A 24752-nucleotide genomic window follows, 5' to 3' on the forward strand; every position below is an offset into this window, starting at 1 on the left:
GGTAAGTGAGAGAGAAGCCTTATTGTTTGAAAAGGTTAGCTTTTTACTTCTTTGCATATTTATGCCCTGTGGCTTCTATGCCCAGCATTTGTCTTGAGGTATCTTTGCCACTTGGAAGAATTATGATACTCGGTAAATTTGATATGAGGCACAAATTCTATTTAAGGGCTGTAATTAGGAAGGAAGAAGAAAAGCTATAGAAGTAGCAGGCGGAAGAAAACATGGGAAGATTGATTATTTCTTTGACATATCTTCTTGTAGAGTAACTTCAGCATGTATAGGTTTTAAACTACTAATTAAATTGTGCACACACATTCACATAATAGGAGTATAGTTACATAACCAAAGCATACCTGTAATTACCAGCCATCTCCAGTGAAACCAAGAAAACCAGTTAGGCACCTTAGGCATTTGTGAAAACTTATCTATGATATGGTGGATAATGTCCAACTGAACTTGAACAGTCTGAAAGAAATCAGACAAATTAAAACAAACCATTCCTGGCGACTGTTCACATCCCATATGTTCTTTTAACAGTAAATAGTCTGTAGTTGTAAGATTTTGGAGCGCTACAATTTGCACTTCTCCTAGTTTTTGGTTAAGTTCCAACAATATAGATCCAGTCAAATTTGTTGTTTTACTGTATGCACAGGCCAGCTTAGATATCTCCTTCTTCATTCCAATGGCAAGTCCAGGAACTGGTGGGATGAGTGCATCTACAACTGAAGCAGTGCGTGGATCTTTGTTGGGGTTTTTTGATGATCATCTTCTGGCATGAGTCTTCCAGAGAGTACTGAAGTTGGAAGTTCTTTTTCATATCGTATCTTAGTTCACTTTTGGGGTAGCCCAATTAGGCTTTGATCCTCTTTATAAACACAAACATGCCCTTTGCCTACACTTTTATATGCCCTGTATACCCTTGTGTAGGACTCATTGGATGTCTCCACACAGGAACTGCCTTTTTTTTTTCTTTTTTTTGGTATCATTAATCTACACTTACATGACGAATATTATGTTTACTAGGCTCTCCTCTATACCAGGTCCCCCATATAAACCCCTTTACAGTCACTGTCCAGCAGCATAGCAAAATGTTGTAGAATCACTGCTTGTATTCTCTGTGTTGTACAGCCCTCCCTTTTCTCCTAACCCCCCATGCATCCTAATCTTAATACCCCCTTTCTTCTCCCCACCCTTATTCCTCCCTATCCACCCATCCTCCCCAGTCCCTTCCCTTTGGTACCTGTTAGTCCATTCTTGAGTTCTGTGATTCTGCTGCTGTTTTGTTCCTTCAGTTTTTCCTTTGTTCTTATATTCCACAGATGAGTGAAATCATTTGGTATTTCTCTTTCTCCGCTTGGCTTGTTTCACTGAGTGTAATACCCTCCAGATCCATCCATGTTGCTGCAAATGGTAGGATTTGCCCTTTTCTTATGGCTGAGTAGTATTCCATTGTGTACATGTACCACATCTTCTTTATCCATTCATCTATCGATGGACATTTAGGTTGCTTCCAATTCTTGGCTATTGTAAATAGTGCTGCGATAAACATACGGGTGCATCTGTCTTTCTCAAACTTGATTGCTGCATTCTTAGGGTAAATTCCTAGGAGTGGAATTCCTGGGTCAAATGGTAAGTCTGTTTTGAGCATTTTGATGTACCTCCATACTGCTTTCCACAATGGTTGAACAAGTTTACATTCCCACCAGCAGTGTAGGAGGGTTCCCCTTTCTCCACAGCCTCGCCAACATTTGTTGTTGTTTGTCTTTTGGATGGCAGCCATCCTTACTGATGTGAGGTGATACCTCATTGTAGTTTTAATTTGCATTTCTCTGATAATTAGCGATATGGAGCATCTTTTCATGTGTCTGTTGGCCATCTGTATTTCTTTTTTGGAGAACTGTCTGTTCAGTTCCTCTGCCCATTTTTTAATTGGGTTATTTGTTTTTTGTTTGTTGAGGCGTGTGAGCTCTTTATATATTCTGGAGGGCAAGCCTTTATCGGATCTGTCATTTTCAAATATATTCTCCCATACTGTATGGGTCCTTTTTGTTCTATTGATGGGGTCTTTTGCTGTACAGAAGCTTTTCAGCTAAATATAGTCCCACTTGTTCATTTTTGCTGTTGTTTTCCTTGCCCGGGGAGATATGTTCAAGAAGAAGTCACTCATGTTTATGTCTAAGAGGTTTTTGCCTATGTTTTCTTCCAAGAGTTTAATGGTTTCATGACTTACATTCAGGTTTTTGATCCATTCTGAGTTTACATTTGTATATGGGTTAGACAATGGTCCAGTTTCATTCTCCTACATGTAGCTGTCCAGTTTTGCCAGCACCATCTGTTGAAGAGACTATCATTTCGCCACTGTATGTCCATGGCTCCTTTATCAAATACTAATTGACCATATATGTCTGGGTTAATGTCTGGATTCTCTAATCTGTTGCATTGGTCTGTGGCTCTGTTCTTGCGCCAGTAGCAAATTGTCTTGATTACTATGGCTTTATAATAGAGCTTGAAGTTGGGGAGTGACATCCCCCTACTTTATTCTTCTTTTTCAGGAGTGCTTTGGCTATTTGGGGTCTTTGCTGTTTCCATATGAATTTTTGAATTATTTGTTCCAGTTCATTGAAGAATGTTGCTGGTAGTTTCATAGGGATTGCATCAAATCTGTATATTGCTTTGGGCAGGATGGCCATTTTGACGATATTAATTCTTCCTAGCCACGAGCATGGGATGAGTTTCCATCTGTTAGTATCCCCTTTACTTTCTCTTAAGAGTGACTTGTAGTTTTCAGAGTATAAGTCTTTCACTTCTTTGGTTAGGTTTATTCCTAGGTATTTTATTTTCTTTGATGCAGTTGTGAATGGAGTTGTTTTCCTGATTTCTCTTTCTGTTGGTTCATTGTTAGTGTATAGGAAAGCCACTCATTTCTGTGTGCTGATTTTGTATCCTGCAACATTGCTGTATTCCGATATCAGTTCTAGTAGTTTTGGGGTGGAGTCTTTAGGGTTTTTTATGTACAGTATCATGTCATCTGCAAATATTGACAGTTTAATTTCTTCTTTACCAATCTGGATTCCTTGTATTTTTTTGTTTTGTCTGATTGCCGTGGCTAGGACCTCCAGTACTATGTTAAATAACACTGGGGAGAGTGGGCATCCCTGTCTAGTTCCCGATCTCAGAGGAAATGCTTTCAGCTTGTCGCTGTTCATTATAATGTTGGCTGTGGGTTTATCATAGATGGCCTTTATTATGTTGAGCTACTTGCCCTCTATTCCCATTTCGCTGAGAGTTTTTATCGTGAATGGATGTTGAACTTTGTCAAATGCTTTTTCAGCATCTATGGAGGTGATCATGTGGTTTTTGTCCTTCTTTTTTTTGATGTGGTGGATTATTTTGATGGATTTTCGAATGTTGTACCATCCTTGCATCCCTGGGATGAATCCCACTTGGTCATGGTGTATGATCTTTTTGATGTATTTTTGAATTCGGTTTACTAATATTTTGTTGAGTATTTTTGCATCTATGTTCATCAGGGATATTGGTCTGTAGTTTTCTTTTTTGGTGGGGTGTTTGCCTGGTTTTGGTATTTGGGTGATGTTAGCTCCATAGAGTGAGTTTAGGAGTATCCCCTCTTCCTCTATTTTTTGGAAAACTTTAAGGAGAATAGGTATTATGTCTTCCCTGTATGTCTGATAAAATTCTCAGGTGAATCAATCCAGCCTGGGGGTTTTGTTCTTTGGTAGTTTTTTGATTACAGCTTCAATTTCGTTGCTGGTAATTGGTCTGCTTATACTTTCTGTTTCTTTCTGGGTCAGTCTTGGAAGGTTGTACTTTTCTAGAAAGTTGTCCATTTCTCCTAGGTTTCCCAGCTTGTTAGCATATAGGTTTTCATAGTATTCTCTAATAATTCTTTGTATTTCTGTGGGGTCCATCATGATTTTTCCTTTCTCGTTTCTGATACTGTTGATTTGTGTTGACTCTCTTTTCCTCTTAATAAGTCTGGCTAGAGGCTTATCTATTTTGTTTATTTCCTAGAAGAACAAGCTCTTGGTTTCATTGATTTTTGCTATTGTTTTATTCTTCTCAATTTTATTTATTTCTTCTCTGATCTTTATTATGTCCCTCCTTCTGCTGACCTTAAGCCTCATCTGTTCTTCTTTTTCCAATTTTAATAATTGTGACATTAGACCATTCATTTGGGATTGTTCTTCCTCTTTTAAATATGCTTGGATTGCTATATACTTTCCTCTTAAGACTGCTTTTGCTGCGTCCCACAGAAGTTGGGGCTTAGTGTTGTTGTTGTCATTTGTTTTCATATATTGCTGGTTCTCCATTTTGATTTGGTCATTGATCCATTGATTATTTAGGAGCGTGTTGTTAAGCCTCCCATGTGTTTGTGAGCCTTTTTGCTTTCTTTGTACAGTTTATTTCTAGTTTTATGCCTTTGTGGTCTGAAAAGTTGGTTGGTAGGATTTCAATCTTTTGGAATTTACTGAGGCTCTTTTTGTGGCCTAGTATGTGGTCTATTCTGACGAATGTTCCATGTGCACTTGAGAAGAATGTATATTCTGTTGCTTTTGGAGGTAGAGTTCTATAGATATCTATTAGGTCCATTTGCTCTTCTGTGTTGTTCAGTGCTTCCGTGTCCTTACTTATTTTCTGCCTGGTGGATCTATCCTTTGAGGTGAGTGGTGTGTTGAAGTCTCCTAGAATGAATGCATTGCAGTCTATTTCCCTTTTTAGTTCTGTTAGTATTGGTTTCACATATGCTGGTGCTCCTATGTTGGGTGCATATATATTTAGAATGGTTATATCCTCTTGTTGGACTGAGCCCTTTATCATTATGTAGTGTCCTTTTTATCTCTTGTTACTTTCTTTGTTTTGAAGTCTATTTTGTCTGATATTAGTACTGCAACCCCTGCTTTCTTCTCACTGGTGTTTGCTTGAAATATGTTTTTCCATCCCTTGACTTTTAGTCTGTACATGTCTTTGGGTTTGAGGTGAGTTTCTTGTAAGCAGCATATAGATGGGTCTTGCTTTTTTATCCATTCTATTACTCTGTGTCTTTTGATTGGTGCATTCAGTCCATTTACATTTAGGCTGATCATTGAAAGATATGTACTTATTGCCATTGCAGGCTTTACATTCTTGGTTACCAAAGGTTCAAGGTTAGCCTCTTAATATCTTACTGCCTAACTTAGCTTGCTTATTGAGCTGTTATATACACTGTCTGGAGATTCTTTTCTTCTCTCCCTTCTTATTCCTCCTCCTCGATTCTTCATATGTTGGGTGTTTTGTTCTGTGCTCTCTCTAGGAGTGCTCCCATCTAGAGCAGTCCCTGTAAGATCTCCTGTAGAGGTGGTTTGTGGGAAGCAAATTCCTTCAGCTTTTGCTTGTCTGGGAATTGTTTAATCCCGCCATCATATTTGAATGATAGTCGTGCTGGATGCAGTAACCTTGGTTCAAGGCCCTTCTCTTTCATTGCATTTAAGATATCATGCCATTCTCTTCTAGCCTGTAGGGTTTCTGTCGAGAAGTCTGATGTTAGCCTGATGGGTTTTCCTTTATAGGTGACCTTTTTCTCTTTAGCTGCCTTTAAAACTCTTTCCTTGTCCTTGATCTTTGCCATTTTAATTATTATGTGTCTTGTTGTTGTCCTCCTTGGATCCTTTCTGTTGGGAGTTCTGTGTATTTCCGTGGTCTGTTCAATTATTTCCTTCCCCAGATTGGGGAAGTTTTCAGCAATCATTTCTTCTAAGATACTTTCCATCTCTTTTCCTCTCTCTTCTTCTTCTGGAACCCCTATAATATGGATATTGTTCCTTTTGGATTGTTCACACAGTTCTCTTAACATTGTTTCATTCCTGGAGATCCTTTTATCTCTCTCTGTGTCAGCTTCTATGTGTTCCTGTTCTCTGGTTTCAATTCCATCAATGGCTTCTTGCATCCTATCCATTCTTCTTATAAACCCTTGCAGAGTTTGTTTCATTCCTGTAATCTCCTTTCTGGCATCTGTGATCTCCCTCCAGACTTCATCCCATATCTCTCGCGTATTTCTCTGTATCTCTGTCAGCATGTTTATGATTCTTATTTTGAATTCTTTGTCAGGAAAACTGGTTAGGTCTGCCTCCTTCTCTGGTGTTGTCTCTGTGATCTTTGTCTGCCTTCAGTTTTGCCTTTTCATGGTGATAGGAATAGTTTGCAGAGCTTGGATGAGTGACAGCTGGAAAAAGTTCCCTTCTTGTTGGTTTGTGGCCCTCCTCTTCTGGGGGAACAGCGACCTCTAGTGGCTTGTGCTGGGTAGCTGCGTGCAGACAGGTTTTCTGCTTCCTGCCCGGCTGCTATGGAGTTAATCTCCGCTGTTGCTGTGGGCGTGGCCTGGCTCGGGCAGCTGCTCCAAAGTGGTGGAGTCACGTTGGAGGGGGAGCGGCCTGGAGGCTATTTATCTCCGTAAGGGGTCTCCAAGCTCCCTGCAGCCCAGGGGTTATGGTGCCCAGAGATCCCCGGATTCTCTACCTCTGGATTTAGTGTCCCCCCTGCCCCTTTAAGACTTCCAAAAAGCACCTGCCAAAACAAAACAACGACCTCAAAAAAATATATATATATATATATATTTTTTTTAATTAAAAAAATAAAAATAAAAATAAAAAATGGCCACTCGTTTTTCTTTATTCACCGGCATCAGCCTCAGGCATCTGCTCACCAGTCTTGCTGCCCTGTTTCCCTAGTATTATGGTCGCTATCCCTTTAAAACTTCCAAAAAGCACTAGCCAAAAAAAACAGAAAAAAAAAAAAGAAAAAATGGCCGCTCGTTTTTCTTATGTCCTCTGTTACCCGCTCACTGTTCTTGCTGTCCTGTTTCCCTAGTATCCAAGGCCCCCCGTGCACGCACTGTGTCTGCGCTCTGGCCCGGATGGCTGGAGCTGGGTGTTCAGCAGTCCTGGGCTCCTTCTCCCTCCTACTCTGCCTATTCTTCTCCCGCCGGGAGCTGGGGGGAGGGACGCTCGGGTCCCATGGGGCCAGGGCTTGTATCTTACCCCCTTTATGAGGCACTGGTTTCTCCCAAGTGTGGATGTGGTCTGGATGTTGTCCTGTGTCCTCTGGTCTTTATTCTAGGAAGAATTGTCTTTGTTATATTTTCATAGATATATGTGGTTTTGGGAGGAGATTTCTGCTGCTCTACTCATGCCACTTTCTTGACTCCTTTCCCATATGTGATTTCAACCAAAAATTTGATTGTAGCCAGAATATCACAAGGCATCTAATGGAGTAGAAATATTAAGTATTTGTGCAGTAGGTATTATATGAGGTCATGTTATTTAAGATACCTATTTAGAGGCAGTAAATATACTGTATGTAAAATTATGATTTAAATATATAAGAAGAGGAAGGGAGATATCACCTCACACCAGTTAGAATGGCCATTATCAAAAAGTAAGAAATAACAAGTGTTGATGAGGATGTGGAGAAATGAGAACCCTCCTATACTGTTGGTGGAAATATAAGTAGGTTTAACCACTGTAAAAAAGAGTATGGAGGTGCCTCAAAAAACTAAAAATATAAATACATTTGACCCAGTAATTCCCCTTCTAAGAATATACCCAAAGAAAACAAAATCCCTGATTTGAAAAGATACATGCACTCCTATGTTTATCACCACCATATTTACAATAGCCAAGATATGGAAGCAACCTAAGTATCCATTAGTAGATGAATGGATAAAGAAAAGGTGGTACATACTCACAGTGGAATATTATTCAGCCATAAAAAATCCTGCCATTTGCAATAGCATGGATGGATCTAGACGGTAATACTCAGTGAAATCAGCAAGGTGGAGAATGACAAATACCATATGATTTCACTTATTTGTGGAATATAAAAACAAAGCAAAACAGAGCAAACAAAACAGCAGTAGACTTATAGACACTGAGAAGTGACTAGTGGTTACCATGAGAGAGGGGTTGGGATATAAAAGGGCACAAGAAAATATGAAAGAAAAAGTAAATAAAAAGAGTCAGGGATGGTAGTTGTCACAAATTGCAGCAGCCATTTTCATTGCTAAACTTGTTCAGGTTTTAAATGGCACTGATTTGGTTTTGTCTGTAATTCTTATTCAAACATGTCTCTCCTCCAAAGTGGTAACTATAATATGATCACCATCTAAAGATCTGATATGAGTAATTCACTATAGTACTACAAACTAATTTTTTATGCTTTTATTAATCTGAAGAAAAATATTGCTTTTGTTGAGTACTATTAAATTAGGATATAAGCAAACAATAACTTTAGTAAGTGGTAGACGTGTCATTTGTTACTAATATGATAGTAACTTAACATGGACTCAATCATTTAGTAATTTCCTATTTTGTGTTCCTGAAAGTAACCATGTAACCTTGAATATGAAGAAAAATCACAAAAGCACAAAGTCTGGAATGATTGTAGCTACCAAATAGAAACAGAAGACTGTATTTCTTTCTTCCTACAATTGAATGTTTACAACTTTGTGTTCCTTCAACTCTATAAAATATATTCAATTATATTTTCCTGATGTTTTTCTTTAACACATGAATTCAGTAAAAAAAAAACTATTTAAAGGAATAATAAAGTATAATGACAGTATTTATGACTAAACTATAAAGAAAATTTTTCTAATCAGTTCAACAAGCAATTATTGATTTTTCCTTATATTTAAGAGAACGTCATCACAACTACAGCTTATAAATATACTCCCATATATAATTCAGTACCAAAGGGAAATAGTGTATTCTACATTTGATTTACTTTTGAGCATATTTTATTTTCCTTTTAATCTAATGCTGGTTATATAAATCTCCTTTGTTGTCTTCTCCAAATACAGGTTTCTCCAGCAGCATTTCTCCAAACACAAAAGTGGATGCTGGGAAGTAGGTGTTTGGCAGTCTTACATTTCTATAACTAAGAACTGTCACTCAACTGATTTCAGTTAAAAAAAACAAACAAACATAAACCCGCCCAGAAAATTTGCTCCAAGGAGATCTGATGCTTCTTTCTCTGGAAATAATAAATGGCAGTATAATGTCAAACAATCTTTCCATATCTGGCATCTGTAATCAATATGCACCTTATAAGGATATGCCACATACATACATATTAATATGTGTAAATATAGACATGCGTGTGGTATAATATGAATATACATATGAATATATATGTATGTATTTACACACAACTGCTTATGTTTGTGTAGACACAAATTTTCATGTTCAAGAGTTGAAATGTTAAGTGTTTGGATATGCATAATGAAATCAGCCAGTGAAATCACTATTTTCTTTCTTGTCTTTGTTTTCTAGATGATTTTGGTAATTCTATATTATGTCCTCATTTCCCTACAATTTTGCAATGGTTTTTGATTTTATAACTACAATGTTACCACATTAAAGAAAAAGGAACACTGATCATATTACAGAAATAATCATAAAATTAGCTAAATGTGCCTGGGTAGACTGGGATGTTCAAATGTTTAGATGCATTATATGCGGTAAATAAAAGTTCTGTTTAGATATTACCTTATATAATGGAAAATCATACTGAAGCCTGAAATAGTTTTCTGAATAGTTGAATCATTTTCAGTATGAAATTACTACTATTTTAAAGTATAGCTTCTTTAGAATTATTTGACTTTATGATGCATCTCTGAAATCTATGCTTGAACAAGTTGAAACAAGTTGATGGCAATTAAGTGAAGATTTATCATTTTATTTTCCTATAAATTTAGAATGATTTGCATTCAAGATGAAAACTCAAAACACAGTCAGAGCTACTGTACAGATTTAAGTAAAAAAATGTGACTATCCATCTCTGGTCAAGAAAAGGCAACCAATTAATAGAAGCTTAGCAAACAGGTCACTGAACAATGAAAAAGGTGAAGAATTATTGGGTAACATTTGCTTTTCAACATAGTAAATTATTTTTTACTCATGTTTTTTGTTGAGGTAACATTTACATAGAATGAACCATATAGATACAATTCAAAGATTTGTGAAAAATATAAACACACATCCCCCAACATCCCAATCAACACATGGTACATTTCCATCTACCCAAAGAGTTCATTCATGTTTGGCCCACAATGGTTAATCACTTTAAATTTCTATCAGCTAGATTAGTTTTACTTATTTTGAGTTTGTATACAAGAAATGATACTATATGTACTGTTTTGTGGTTGGATTCTTTTATTAGCATAGTGCTTTTAAAAATATTTTTGAGCCTCTTTATTTCTGTTCAAAAATCAGAAATACATTTTTTATTCTTAATTCATATTCTACTATTTGTTTATCACTTGTCCTAAATATTGGCATTTAGGTTATCTCCTGGTTGAGCAGTTTCAGTAGAGCTGCTGTGAACATACACAGGCAGTGATATTTTTTGTATGTATATTATGATTTCTGCTTAGTAAATACCACTGGAAAAAGGATAAAGCATTCCAGGCAGAGAGCATAATGAACAAATAGCTTAGAAACAGAATATACCATTTGTTGGGAGTGGAATTTTGTTTGGAATGTTATGATTTCTTTTCCAAGTGTGTAATATCAACTATTTTGAGGTTATGAAAGTCCAGGTTGATCTTGAGATAGCTATCTATCTCACTAACTGGAAGGACACCAAATGTGGAATTGCTGGGTCAAATACTAAATGTAAGTTTAACTTTAAAAGAAAATGTCAAAGAGTTTTCCAAAATGATGTATGAATTTACATTGCTTCCAGAATTATATGAGCATCCCATTTGTTCTACATCCTTCCCAATACTTGATATTTTAACCCTGTAAAGTTGTCTTAAGTGCTTAATCTTTAAAATTAATATCATTCAAGTGGACGTAGAACAGTATCCCATCATAGTTTTAGTTTTCATCTCCCTGATGAATACATATATTGACTACCATTTATTTCATTACTAGGCATTCATATAATTCCCTTGATTAAACTTGTGCTCACGTTTATAAGTTTTGCTCATTTTTTAGTGTTAAATTTCTTATCTATTTTTCAACTATGAGATTTCATTTTATTTTCATAATAGAAATCACTTCAGATATATGCATTACAAATTTTTTTCTTCCATATGTTGCTTTATTTTCATTTTTTATGGTGACCTTTGATGAACAGAAGTTTCCCATTTTGATGAAATCTAATTTATTTATTTATTTTATGATTATTGCTTTTTATATCCACTGTAAGACATATTTTCCTATAATAAGGCAGAGAAAATGTTCTCCCTTTAAGCTTTTACTTCCAGATACTTTATAGATTAAGTTTTTGTCTGTAGGTCTATGAAATATTTCAAATTGATTTTGATATATATTGTTAGATAAAGGACAAGACTTAATTTTTTCTGTGTAATTATCTACTTGTTCCAATATAACTTGTTGAAAATCTTATCTTTATCCCACTGCATTTTCCTTACATACATATGTGAATCTATTTCTGGACACTCTATTCTCTTCCAGTGAACTATTTGTCTGTGATTAGGCCAATGAAATATTGTCTTGAAAATTACTGTAATTTTATGTAAATTGTGAAATGAGCTAGTGTGAATACTCCAACTATTGTCTTTATTTTCTAGGTAATTTTGGCAATTCTAGACTGTTGCCTCATTTCTCTACAATTTTGCAATCAGTTTGGCAATTTCTAGCAAAAACAACTATGGAGAGTCTGTGTGTGTGTGTGTGTGTGTGTGTGTGTATGCATATATATATATATGTAGCTATATTTAACTATAACTATGTACAAATATATTTAGATGTAGATTTTTCTTTACATATGAAAGATATACCTTTTGTATCTTATATGAGATAAAAATATTTTTAGTACCTTTCTATAAGGACATATCTTTCTTAGATGTATTTTTAGGATAATGATATTGTGAACAAAATTAAGAGAGAAAGGACAGATGTTGCAAGTCAGAGATGATAGAAATTTTGATCAAAAGGTAAGCCATTTAAATTCCTCTTATTTACAGATCAGAAAACTGAAGCAAAGTAAGCTAATTCTTTTGTTATTTTGTTTCTTCAGCTTTTCAAAATAAACTGATATTAAAGCAAGGAGATACTTTTCCTGGGTCACAAAAATGCCTAATGAGGGAATTTTCCTGAACCCCATCTGGTGTCCTGTTATACATGCTATCTCAAGATCAGCCTGGACTATCACTTTTCCAGAATAGTTGATATTACCACTTGGAAAAGAAATCAAGCATTCCAACCAAAGTTCTACTCCCAGCAAATGCTATATATTCTGCTTCTAACCCATTGTTAATTATGCTCTCTACCTGGCACACTGTCTTTTTTCTGCATGTTTGAAACTTCAAGGTCAAATTCTAAATTCTTAATGAATTTCAATATTTGTCATTTGTTATTGACAGCTTTGTTAGGCAATAAATTGTATGCATCTTTTATTTCTACTAACAAAAGTCCCATGTACAGTAGGAAGTGGAAGAACAATATCTTAAAGAATTGTGGTTCTCACCATACCACCAGTAAAACCTCACATGGGGGTGTTTAGGAAATAAATATTGATTAGATAAAGGTAACAATGTAATGATAGCTAAGATTTATTGTCTTTTATATGTGCAGACATTTTTCTAGATTGTTCTTTCAATTACATGGATAATATTATTATGCATATCTTGTAAATAGAACACTGAAAGGTTAGAAAATTAGCCCAAGTTCATAAATCCAGCAGCAGTGAAGTTGAGACCAAGCATAGACAATCTGACTTTAGAATCTTATGAACTTTAGACTATAGAGCTTCTCATAACAGATATTGAAAATGTATCATTTCTTTTAAATTTTGGCTAAAATACATTGTAAGCTTGTTTTTGTTTAGATGTATATGTGTCTGCCTTTTTAATGTCAAACAAAATTTAAATCTCTTTAAATTAATTATACTAAAAACCGTAAGACCTCAATGACCAAAAAAGTAATAAAAATTTCTAAATAATTTTATTTTGGCAGAAAAACAGTGGCACTAAAATTTCTTTAGACCTAAGTTTAGATGGTTATGACCATAGTATCTCTGTTAACTGGGAAAACAATAATGAAAAGTATTCAGGTAACTTTAAACACCTAATAAAATATTGCTGGCCTAAATGTAAGTATTGCTGATTTAGTTATGGTAGTAGATTTGTGGAGTTCTTAAGAATTATCATCATGTACTGGGAAAGATGGTGGCGTGACAGGTGAGACAGAGGCCCCCTCCTAAAACCGCATATAATATGAAAATATAATTACTACAACTAATCCTGAAAGAGCAACAGGAAACAGGGCTGCACCAGACTGCATACACCTGGAGAAATGAGTAGACCTCATGGAACAGGGTAATGTACCAAAGCCATGGCCTGGTGGGACCCAAGCTCTTCCCCCACCCCAGCTCATGGGCAGGAGGAAGAGAAGTGGAGCAGGGAGGGAGTGGAGGCCAGGGACTGCTGAACACCTAGTCTGGAGATCTGCTCTGGGAACACAAACCTACATTGCATGGTACTCTGGTGATTAGGGGGATTGGAAAGCAAGGCAGAATACCTGGAGAGACTGAGATTCCAGCTGCTTGTGGAAAACAAGGATCCACATTCAGCTGCTCTAGGACAAAAGCAAGGTTGGCAGCCTGAGAGTCTTCCTAACAGTGAGAGGGCTGCTAAAGGGGCAAAGTTTGCACAGAGCTTACTTCTCAGAAGAAAGGACAGGTAGATAAAATCGTCCAGGTGCAGTCTGCCCAGTAGGTTGGGAACTTTCGTGATCTTCAGGTGCTCCAGCCCCCTGGCTGGCTACAAAGCTACAAGGCCTCCCTCCATGATATGTAGCCTGCTCCGCTTTCCGCCCAGCCAGCCTGCACCTGGCTTGAAAACCAGCAAACCCTGCCCTGGCATCAGGCTAGTCAGAGGGAAGCCCTGCCTTCAAGCAGGTACAAACCCAAAGCATAGAGTCTTATACATGGGTACTCGGCCCACTGGTTCCGGCAGTGGAGATAGGCACAGCAGTCGGTAAGCAAGAAACAGCTCTTTCCTCCAACCAGGCACAAACACCACTCCCCTGCAACCCCCAACATTGCTCCAGGGGCTGAGCGACTCCAGAGAGTAGAGCTTCTGGGCACTAGAGGGCACCACATACAAATAATGAAATGTCAAAGGAATCTGGTTCAAAGAAAAATGATACATACACCAGAGAGCCAAATAAAACTGATGTCATGAATCTTCATGAAAGAGATTTCAAAACAAAAATCATAAACATGCTCATGCAGGTAGATAAAAATATTCAAGAACTCAAGAATAAATTCCAGTCAGAGATCCAATCATTACGGAACACAGTATCAGAAATGAAACATACAATGGAAGGTTTTAAAAGCAGATTACATGTGGTGGAGGAGATAATAAATGAAATAGAAATTAGAGAAGAGGAATACAAAGAAGCTAAGGCACAGAGAGAAAAAAGGATCTCTAAGAATGAAAGAATACTGAGAGAACTGTGTGACCAATCCAAACGGAACAATATTTGTATTACAGGGGTACCAGAAGAAGAAGAAGAGAGATAAAAGAATAGAAAGTGTCTTTGAGGAGGTAATTGCTGAAAAATTCCCCAAACTGGGGAAGGAGATAGTCTCTCAGGCCACGGAGGTGCACAGATCTCCCAACACAAGGGAACCAAGGAATACAACACCAAGAAATATAATAACTAAAATATCAAAGATCAAGGATAAGGACAGACCATTAAAAGCATCCAGAGAGAGAAATAAGATCACATACAAAGGAAAGCCCATCAGGCTATCATCAGACTTCTCAGCAGAAACCTTATAGGCCAGAAGGGAGTGGCATGATGTATTTAATCCAATGAAGCAGAAGGGCCTTGAACCAATAATATTTTATCCAGCAAGATTAAAATTAAAATTTAAAGGAGGGATTAAACAATTTCCAGATAAGGAAAAACTGAGAATTTACCTCCCACAAACCATCTCTATGGTGTATTTTAGAGGGATTGCTATAAATAGAAATGTTCCTAAGGTTTAAAGCTGTCACCAGAGATAATAACACCATAGTAAAGAAAGTAGAACAGTTAATTACTAAACAAATGCAAAATTAAATCAACTACCCCCAAAGTCAGTCAAGAGATTGACAAAGTGTACAGAATATGATAGCTAATATATAAGGAATGGATGAGGAAGAGAAAGGAGAAGAAAATAAGAACCTTTAGACTGTGTTTCTAATAGCCTACTAAGTGAGTTAGGTTAGACTCTTAGATAGTAAGGAAGTTAACCTTGAACCTTTGGTAACCATGAATCTAAAGCCTGCAATGGCAATAAGTACATACCTATTGATAATCAGCCTAAATGTAAATGTTCTGAATGCACCAATAAAAAGACATAGAGGCAATGAATGGATAAAAAAACAAGAACCATCTATATGCTGCCTACAAGAGACTCACTTTAAACCCAAAGACATACACAGACTAAAAGTGAGGGGATGGAAAAAGACATTTCATGCAACTAAAAGGGAGGAAAAAGCAGGAGTTGCAGTACTTGTATCAGACAAAATAGACTTCAAAACAAAGAAAGTCACAAAAGACAAAGAAGGATGGCATTATGTAATGATAACAGGGTCAATCCAACAAGAACATACAAACATTAAAAATATCTATGCACCCAACATGGGAGCACCTACATATGTAAAACAAATACTAACAGAATTAGAAGGGGAAATAGAATGCAATTCATTCATTCTAGGAGACTTCAACATACCACTCACTCAAAAGGACAGATCAAACAGACAGAAAATAAGTAAGGAGACAGAGGCACTGAATAACACAATAGAACAGATGGACCTAACAGACATCTACAGAACTCTACACCCAAAAGCAGCAGAATAGACATTCTTCTCAAGTGCACATGGAACATTTTCAAGAATAGATTATATACAAGGCCACAAAAGGAGCCTCAGTAAATTCAAAAAGATTGAAATTGTACTAACAAGTTTCTCAGACCACAAAGGTATGAAACTAGAGATAAATTATGCAAAGAAAATGAAAAATCCCACAAACACATGGAGGCTTCACAACATGCTCCTAAATAACCAATGGATCAATGACCAAATAAAAACAGAGATCAAGCAATATGTGGAGACAAATGACAAAAATAATTCAACACCACAAAATCTGTGGGACCCAGCCAAGGCGAGGAAAGTATATTGCAATACAGGCCTACCTCAGGAAAGAAGAACAATCCCATATGAACACTCTAAACTGACAATTAACGAAATTAGAAAAAGAAGATCAAATGAGGCCCAAAGTCAGTAGAAGGAGCACAAAGTCAGTAGAAGGAGGGACATAATAAAGATTAGAGCAGAAATAAATAAAATCGAGAAGAATGAAACAATAGAAAGAATCAATGAAAGCAAGAGCTGGTTCTTCAAGAAAATAAACAAAATAGATAACCCCATAGCCAGACTTATCAAGAAAAAAAGAGATTCTTCACAAATAAACAGAATCAGAAATGAGAAAGGACAAATCACTATGGACACCATAGAAATACAAAGAATAACTAGAGAATACTATGAAAAATTACGTGCCAACAAATTGGATAACCTAGAAGAAATGGACAACTTTCTAGAAAAATACAGCCTTCCAAGGCTGAACTGGAAAGAAACAGAAAATCTGAACGGACCAATTACTAGCAATGAAATAGAATCGGTAATCAAAAAACTACCTAAGAACAAAAGCCCTTGAGCAGATGGCTTCACTGCTGAATTTTTCAAACATTTAGTGAAGAACTAATACCCATCCTCCTCAAAGTTTTCCAAATAGTAGAAGAGGGAATACTTCCAAACTCATCCTATGAGGCCAGCATCACTCTAATATCAAAACCAGGCAAAGACGCCACAAAAAAAGAAAATTACAGACCAATATCCTTGATGAACATAGATGCAAAAAAACTCAACAAAATCTTACAAAACTGAATGCAAAAATACATCAAAAAGGTCATACACCATGATCAAGTAGGATTTATTACAGTAATGCAAAGATGGTACAATATTAGAAAATCCATCAACATCATCCACCACATCAAGAAAAAGGACAAAAACCACTTGATTATGTCCATAGATGCCAAAATATCATTTCACAAAGTTCAACATCCATTCATGATAAAAACTTTCAACAAAGTGGTTATAGAAGGTAAGTACCTCAAGATAATAAAGGCCATATATGACAAACCCACAGCCAACATCATAGTTAACAGTGAGAAGCTGAAAGCCTTTCCTTTAAGATCGGGAACAAGACAAGGATGCCCAGTCTCTCCACTTTTATTCAACGCAGTTCTGGAGGTCCTTGCCACAGCAATTAGACAACACAAAGGAAGAAGTTAAACTGTCACTGTTTGCAGATGACATGATACTGTACTTAAAACACCTCAAAGAATCCACTTCAAAACTACTAGATCTAATATCTGAATTCAGCAAAGTTGAAGGATACAAAATTAATACACAGAAATTTGTTACATTCCTTTACACTAATGATGAACTAGCAGAAAGAAATATCAGAAAAACAATGCCATTCAATATTGGATCAAAAAGAATAATATACCTAGGATAAACCTAACCAAGGAAGTGAAAACCAGTACTCTGAAAACTACAAGACATTCATGAGAAATTAAAGAAGATACCAAATAATGGAAACACATCCCATGCTCATGGATAGAAAGAATTAATATTGTTAAAATGGCCAGCCTGCCTAAAGCAATCTACAGATTCAATGCAATTCCTATCAAAATACCAACAGCATTCTCAATGAACTGGAGCGAATTGTTCTAAAATTCATATGAAACCAGAAAAGACCCCGAATAGCCAAATCAATCCTGAGAAGGAAGCATAAAGCTGGGGGGATTATGCTCCCCAACTTAAAGCTCTACTACAAAGCCAGAGTAATCAAGACAATTTGGTACTGGCACAAGAACAGACTCATAGACCAATGAACATACTAGAGAGCCAAGTTATAAACCCAAGCATACGTGGTCAATAAAGGAGCCATGGACATACAATGGGGAAATGACAGCCTCTTCAACAACTGGTGTTGGCAAAACTGGACAGCTACATGCAAAAGAATGAAACTGGATTACTGTTTAACCCCATACACAAAAATAAACTTGAAATGGATCAAAGACCTGAATGTAAGCCGTGAAACCATAAAACTCTTAGAAGACAATATAGGTAAAAAATCTCCTGAATATAAACATGAGCAACTTCTCCCTGAATGCATCTCCTCAAGCAAGGGAAACAAAACCAAAAATGAACATATGGAACTCCATCAAACTGAAAAGCTTCTGTAGAGCAAAGGACACTGTCAACAGAACAAAAAGGCATTCTACAGTATGGGAGAATATATTGGTAAATGAAATATCTGACAAGCGGTTAACATCCAAAATATATAAAGAAGTCACTCGCCTCAACACCCAAAAAAGCAAATAACCCAATTAAAAAATGGGTATGAAGAGACAATTCTCCAAAGAAGAAATTCATCAGGCCAACAGACACATGAAAAGATGTTCCACATCACTAATCATCAAGGAAATGCAGATTAAAACAACAATGAGATATCACCTCACACCAGTAAGGATGACCAGCACAGAAAAGACTAAGAACAACAAATGCTGGCGAGGATGTGGAGAAAGGGGAACCCTCCTACACTGCTGGTGGAAATGTAAGCTAGTTCAACCATTGTGGAAAGCAATATGGAGGTTCCTCAAAAAACTAAAAATAGAAATACCATTTGACCTGGGAATCCCACTCCTAGGAATTTCCTCAAAGAATACAACTTCTCAGATTCGAAAAGATATATGCACCCCTATGTTTATTGCAGCTCTATTTACAACAGCCAAGATATCGAAGTAACCTAAGTGTCCATCAGTAAATGAATGGATAAAGAAGATGTGGTACATATACACAATGGAATACTATTCAGCCATAAGAAAGAAACAAATCCTACCATTTGCAACAACATGGATGGAGCTAGAGGGTGTTATGCTCACTGAAATAAGTCAAGCAAAGGAAGATATTTACCAAATTATTTCCCTCATTTGTGGAGTAAAACAACGAAGCAAAACTGAAGGAACAAAATAGCAGCAGACTCACAGACTCCAAGAAGAAACTAGTGGTTACCAAAGGGGAAGGATGTGGGAGGGTGGGTGGGGAGGGAGGGAGAAGAGGATTGTGGGTTATCATGATTGGTGCACATGGTGTGTGGGGTGTCACTGAGAAGACAGTGCAGCTCAGAGAAGACAAATAGGAATTCTGTGGTATCTTACTACACTGAGGAACAGTGACTGCAATGGGGTATGGGGGGACTCGATAGTAAGGGTGAATGTAATAACCACATCATTTTTCTTGTGAAACCTTCATAAAAGCATATATCAATGATACCATAAATAAATACTAAATTAATTAATTAAAAATGCATTAACATCATGCACAATGCCATTCCTTGTTTGTTTGTTTGTTTTTCAGAAATTCCTGCTTTTATTTCCAAATAGTTTGCCTCCCTTCAATAAAAATTAGTGAACTACCACGTCTCCCATCTATAGTCAACTCTTCTACTTGTGCTCAGAATCACTTCCTCTGTTGCTGATTCAAGAACACACCTCCAGACATTTCTCTTTCCATGTCATCTTCTCTCCTATCTAAGGAATGATTTGCCTCAGCTTACACAGAAGCTGATTTTTTCTTCCCTTTAATCATCTCACCCCTCGCCTCAAACTTTACAGCAGCTTCCCATCTGCATTAGTTTCCCATAGCTGGGTAACAACAAATGTGGTTGTTTTTAAAAGCACACATTTATTCTCTTACAGATCTGCAAGTCAGAAGTCCACAGTCAGTTTCACCGGGCTAACCCAGGTGTTAACAGGAGGCTCTGGGGCAATATCCCTTTCCTGGCCGTTTTCAGGGTCTAGAGCTGCATTCCTTGCGACTCTTTCCTACATCAGGAAAGCCAGCAGCATAGCTCTTTTCTTTCAACTGTCACGTTACTTGCTTCTGTGTCAGAATTCTCTCTGCCTCCTTATTCTAAAGACTCTTGTGGTTCCATTTGGGGCCAACCTGGATAATACAGGATACACTCCCCATGTCAAAATCTTTAGTTTAATTCAGTCTGTATCCTTTTGGTACATAAAGTAAAGTTCATAGGTTCCAGGGGTTAGGGCCTTGAGATTAATGGTGGTTGGAGGGGAGCATGTTAATTCAGTTTTGTCTCTTAAATATTAAAATATATATATATTTTTTAAATATCCTTAAAAAGACCTGACACAGTCGGGCTCCTGACAAGCTCTCTGACCTGAGGCATTTCTGCCGTTCTGTCTCAGTCCTGAGAGCCCGGCCTCCAGGATGGTCGCCCTCTGCAGACCAACACTGCTCCTCCCTCGGGAACTTTGCACACAGTGCTTCCTCTGACAGGCATGCTCTCCTAGATAACCACCGGCCTTGATCCTCAGATTCCATGGATCTCATGCACAAGGTTAAATTTTCTCAGACTTCCCATGTCAGTATAAGTAGCACCTCCTCAGCCCCTCATTTCCCTGACCTTCCTCTTTCTCTCCTCTATTGCATGATCATTCCCCAACATATAAATATTTTTGTCTGTCTCTCTCCACTAAACCATAACCTCCTTGGTGGTAGAGACTGTATTTGTTCTCTGTGTTTCCAGTGCCCAGAAGAGAGCTTATTTTCTGAGTGAATAAATTCAAGTCCACAGCTCCTGGAACTGCAATTTAGATTCCTCATTCAATAAGAAAAATATAACATTATGAACAAATGTAGCTAAAATGACAGATAAGTAATGTATTTTGAGTCAAAGGCAAGCCCCCCAAAATAATGAAATGGATAATTCACTCTGCTCATTCACAAACTGCAACAAATGTATAGCTTATAATTTATCTCTATGAAGAAAAATTGTGTTTATGTCATTAATTTCCCCAAACATTTTACTCATGAAACAGAATCCTAGAGGCCTGAGTATTTCATTGCAATCACCATCTATTCCAATAGGATTCTATATATGGTGATAAATCCCAGCTTAATATTAAATGCAAACTTTAAAAGAGGATACTGTTTGGATTCAGATAACTCAATTTTGCTCTGTCATTTATTTGCTGTTTGACCTGTTCTGCAATTACTCTAGGAAAAATATCTCTTTAAGCTGTTAGTCCATTGCCTTACCTGAAAAATAAGAATAAAATACTTAACTTCATTGGTCTCAAGACGCAATTTAGCTCTCATATGTGCAATTGATTAATGTCCTGTAGATGCCACATTCATATTTTTACTAAAGAAATAACACATTTTTGCTTTTAATATTTTTCATGGGTTTATTAAATTTACTTATTCAAAAACTAATCTTGTTTAAGGACTAATTTTATAAACTTGCAGAATATTAGTCAAGAGAGAAAGATACTACACTACAGAAAAAAAGTGTTTGGAAAATCTTTCAGATTGAATCAGAAGAAGTGATAATCAGTATTATTTGATTATCCAGGTGTTTTGAATACTGTTATATTGCTTAGTATATGTTGTCCTTTAATTTTAAAAATTAGCCTATTTTATGCAAACAATTGAAATTTATAGATATTAATTTATTCTCTCAAACACAGAAAGATAATTACAGATTCCTATGAGGTTGAGGAAATCAAGTTGTCAGACTCACAATTGTTAGCTGGATTTCCTGATGAAGTGACACTGGAAGTCTAAATCTTTCTGTATAACAGCAAACGTACAATTTTTTCCTTTCACAGCACCCAAATGCAACTTTGTAATATTAATTATGGTCTGGCTGTATTTCCTCAAATGTACTTATTTCATTTTTTACTTATACAGCTACATAGTTCTGAATTATTACATTTTTCCATATAGTTTGTGCAGAAAGAGTCCACAACAAACCCCTTTATAATTAATTATGTCTCTTTTGTGTGTTACAGATATTCCTTTCCTCTCTCTCATTTCATTTCCTCCACTTCAAACTGCCATAGAATTCTCAGTATATGCACATCTGTATGTGTGTGCTTTTTTTAGTGTAATTGAAAATAATAATACTTAAAATAACCAAATATAAGATATTAAATGTTGCTGAAGAGTCAAATGAGATACAAGATCAAGGAAGCTGCACTTGTTAGATGTTAGTTTCAGAAAATCCATTCTCCAAGCTTTAAAATTAAAAAAAAATGGGGAGTAACTCATTTTTTGTGAAGGATGTATCTTAAAACTAATTGATGAGAATATTAGTGTTATTGAAAACCAATAGATTGGCACTGTTTCTTAAGCCTAGACCCTTAGAATAAAATAAAGATTCAACTGTAACAAATATTCCTCAGCTTTTATTAACCTGAGTAGATTCATTATGATGAGCTTCATAACATTTTTTCAAAAACAAGGAGAAAAAGCTATTACAACTACACTATTAATGAAGAAATCACATATTTTATTACTAGTCTTCTGCTATGATTTTTACTATAATTATTAATTCTTAAGAAAAAACAGAAATATAGAAAATGTAAGTAGCTCTAAGGGAATTTATGTAGAAATTTTATATTATCTATAGGTAGCTCTAAAGGAATTTAGGGGATTCCATATTATTAATTATTCTTCAGTATAGAATTAGTGTCTCATAGGAAGGTACACAAAATGTAGATTTGAATTGTTAATTCTTGGTAAAACAATCATAAGACACTTTAAAATTGCTTTACCTCAATTATCAATTTTTTTATGAGGATCAACTTTATCTCATATTTTAATATAGACCCATTGTTTATAAAAAAGGATATTTTCTCCAACTTTTCATAGTCTATAGAACATTAGTAAAGAACTACCTGAAGAAATATACATGCCATATTTTCTGTCTTTTCATTATATTACAGAGGCCCCAAGTATTCTTTTGAAGCAATTTCTAAAATAATGATTATGGGAAATGCTCTTGTTTGTTTTTCTTTCTTTTAGTAATATCAGAAAATTTTTTTAAAAAGTTGAAACCAGTTTTCTGAGCACAATTTTCCACATCAGCTAATAACCGTAACACCCTGACATAGACTACAAATATTGACTTAGTTAACTTATTTCTTCATATACCTATGATGAATTTTTCCAGTATTTTTTTTTCTACTTGGAGATTTTATATATTAACCAAAAAAATGAACTGAAAAATAGAACCATGGAGTAGTCCAAATTTTCACAGATTTTCAGATAGTTAATATAAAGAAAAGTGCATCTCAATCAAAAGAATATAAAAGATTCAGTGATCTATTTGAGGTCCAGGACAATGGCTTTCTTGTGATTTTCCACAATGCCCACAACATATAGCATATGACATGTATTAATGAAACTGAGAAAAGTGTGGATCCTGAGTTAATATGTTTGAATTTCTAGGTTAAAATTATAATCAAATTTGTGCATCTTAAAATTTAGTGTGCATGATCCCTAATAGAAATGTGATCTATTAAAGCTATATAGAAATAATTGAGCATATTCTTTAAAATTGCTGCCCAGAAAGGCTTTCTTGGACTTTATTACAATTAGCTTTTGAACTTCAATAACTCAAGGGAGAGAAAAAAATCTATTTCTGGTTATAGACAGTACATAAGTACTAAAAATTAGCTACAATGCTACATCTAGTTTCACACTTTTGATTACCCTCCTACTTCCAACCACCATCATCCTAACTTAGAAAAGAAGGAAAGATTCTCTTGTCTGTCTTTCAGAAACCATCATCCCAACATACAAAAAAAGGAGAGATTCTCTTGTTTTTCTTTCAGGAAATGTAAGGCCAGGAAAGCCCTAGATTTTGAGGGAAAAAAAATGCAGTGAACACTGTTAGAAACTGGCTTCTTAATCTTCCTGAGCTCTATCCTCTCCAACACAAGTTTTTGGGAGGAATACTCAGGAGGAGAGTCAGGAATTTTCTTGGGCTCACTCTCCCAACACTGAAGAGCACTGTAATGGTGCAAGGACACAGCAAAACACAAAAGCTTACCTCCTGAACCCCTTCTGAACTCTTTCTAGAAAGATTCATGCAGCTCCTCAAAATCCAAGAGCTCCAGTGCATAAAGGGATGTTTGGGCTTAGATTCTCCTCTCTAGCAAGATTCTCCAGCAAGAACTTCCCTCAGTATTCAGCAACTCCTCCCTCTATGCTTCTCACTTCCTATTGTGAGCAGAGTGAGAGTTTGTTCCAACCACCAGCTTTAGGAACTAATGTTAAATTTATCTACAGGCAACAAAGTAGCACCCAACTAATGATGTTGCCATTTAATTGCTTCACTAGCTTGTATTTAGTTGCTCTTGTTCTATACTCATCCCACAGGAGGCAGTCTCCCTCCACTATTACCTCTCCTCAAGGTACATATCTTGACCATAGAAACATATCATAGGAACCCAACACAAATTAAGTGGTAGTATTATATGCACTAATTTTTAAAAGGGTAATCAGATTTCCCATATGAATGATGTGATTTCTGAAAAAACAAACTCACATAAAATGCTATTCGAATGGATGTCAAGCCACTAAAGAGGATCCTTCTCTAACATATTTGGGACAAAAACAGGTTTAGAGAATAAGCTGCTGAAGAATCAAGAGGTACATTTTCCCACTCTGCATATTCAGGTGAGCCTGCCATTTGCACTCTGTCAAATTTAAAGAGAAGATGGAGATTTTCTTTTTTAACTGAAAGCCAAGAATAAATTGTTTAAATGCCTGAGAGACTTTCAAATATCTTATG

Source organism: Manis pentadactyla, chromosome 5 (assembly GCF_030020395.1).
Source record: "Manis pentadactyla isolate mManPen7 chromosome 5, mManPen7.hap1, whole genome shotgun sequence".
NCBI classification, from domain to species: Eukaryota; Metazoa; Chordata; class Mammalia; order Pholidota; family Manidae; genus Manis; species Manis pentadactyla.